The sequence below is a fragment of the Fukomys damarensis genome, unplaced genomic scaffold, assembly GCF_012274545.1.
Source record: "Fukomys damarensis isolate Sample0158 unplaced genomic scaffold, DMR_v1.0_HiC HiC_scaffold_12, whole genome shotgun sequence".
NCBI lineage: Eukaryota > Metazoa > Chordata > Mammalia > Rodentia > Bathyergidae > Fukomys > Fukomys damarensis.
In genome coordinates this window covers 32986850-32988937 of record NW_022900924.1, presented here as the reverse complement: position 1 = coordinate 32988937, position 2088 = coordinate 32986850, and positions in this window count along the sequence as shown.

Sequence of the window (2088 nt, the reverse complement as noted above, 5' to 3'; positions counted from 1 at the left end):
TTTTTTTCAGGAATGCATGTTAAGCCCTTAGGAGAAAGATCAGAAATTTTTTCTGTAAGAGGTCTCATGCTAAATATTTTAGACTTTACAAATTATGTGATCTCTGTCACAGCTACTCACTGCAGTGTGAGAACAGCCACAGGCGATATGTTAACTGGTGAGCATGGCCATGTTCCAATAAGACATTATTTATGGGCACTGAAAGGTGAGTATAATATAGTTTTCACGTGTCATGAAATTTTGACTTTTCTCCAACTATTTAAAATTATACAAAACTACTCTTAGCTTTAAATTCATGCAAAAAGAGGTATTTAACTAGTTTTGGTCCATGGGCTGTTGCTTGCCAACCTCCTGACCTAGAACATAGTGCCTGATACATAGTAGATACTCAGTAAATGGAATTGATTTGGACTGTTCTAACGGTGCAGATTCTATCCTGTTGTCCCCATGCACCTACCTGCTTTCCATCCCATGAAAACAGTTGCCAACTTGGCAGTGTTCCATCCCACCCCAGATCTGTAGAAATGGCTGCTGCCACAGTGCGGGGCTCAATCCCTCTACCACTCAGATGCCCTCACTAGGAGGGACCCTAGTGAACATCCATCCATCCAGCTCTCGGTTGGCTGTTTCCCTGGGAGACTGATAAGAAGTTCTTCAAAGGACTTATTACATATTAACAGCTTTAGGATGTCTATTTAAATTGCAGTTAAAACATTAACAATAAAATCATTTGTTTTCCCCTCTAAATAGAATTTTTTGCAAACTTATGAGGGGAGATTGTTTTGTCGTTTGCACATTTCTTTGTGTTATGAATGTTTTAAACTACCGACGATTCCTAATTGTCTATATCATTTAACTTACACAACCATAATTATTTTTGGAAAAAGGTAAGATGGTATAAGGGAAGACTGATGTTAACAGTCAACCTTGAACTTTGGAGTTTGTTTTTCCTACCTATAATAAAGGTGAAACTTTGCCACCATTAAAGAAAAAAAAAAAGAAAGAAATATATTGAACATGTCATTTCATTGTCATTGAAATCTAGTAATAGTAACAATATGCTATTTGTGTAGAGTCCCTTTCAATTATTAACTTGATATTTTTCTAATATTCCTATTTATTTATGAAAGTAAATCAAATGTAAGTGTTTAGCCAAACTTTAAATCATATAAGCTTCAACTATGTTTGATTAATGTTTTGATTAACACAGTGAAATCTAATTCTAAATTTTAGTCTACTTTGGCCTTCCAACTAAAAACAATTTATCCAAAAATCATGATTTATTACACATTTAATTTAGTGACAATTAAGTAGAATGACACATGTTAAATGGGAAAAGTAAAACATGAATTTTATAAAGTTTATATTTAATTTTAAAAGTATAATCTTTTAAAGCAAATTTAAACCATAATAAAATGAGATTTTTGTTATTATTTGATGAATTTTTTTAGAAGACAGTTTATTTAAAGGTGGAGAAGGGGAAAGAGAGAGACAAAGAGAGACAGGACAGATATAGAGGACAGCTATTCTTGATGAATATGGAGTATTTGAAAGTGACTTGGGTGGCACAAGGAAATAAAAGTTAAGGGGTTCTATGCAGAAAGTCAAAGGGCATGGAGAGGTCAAGAAAGGTGAAAAAGGTTCACTAGTCTGGGCTATTTACAGGTCATTCCTGGGCTATCTTTGCAACGGAAGCTTCAGTAAAGGGACAGCAGGGATAAGTTGTGAAACAACACCACCTTTGATTAAATCTGTCTTACTGACCATGGAGTTCAGCACCAGCCTTATTATGAACTTAAAGGAAGGTACCGTCTGTATCTGATATATGACTAACTTAGCATGGAGTATGCTTCCATACTCCTTTGACTAGAAACACAGGCACGGGGCCTCTGATTCCTTCTCTTTAGTTCTTACAATGACTTTTGTAACAGATAAGATGGAAAGCTGAATATTCACCCTAAGTGAAGAGATGTGAGGCTCGGGATGTAGCTCAGGGGTGCTGCACCCGCTGGACAAGCGCAAGGTCTTGAGTTCGATCTCCAGGACCAGGAAAGAGAGAGAGAGAGAGAGAGAGAGAGAGAGAGAGAG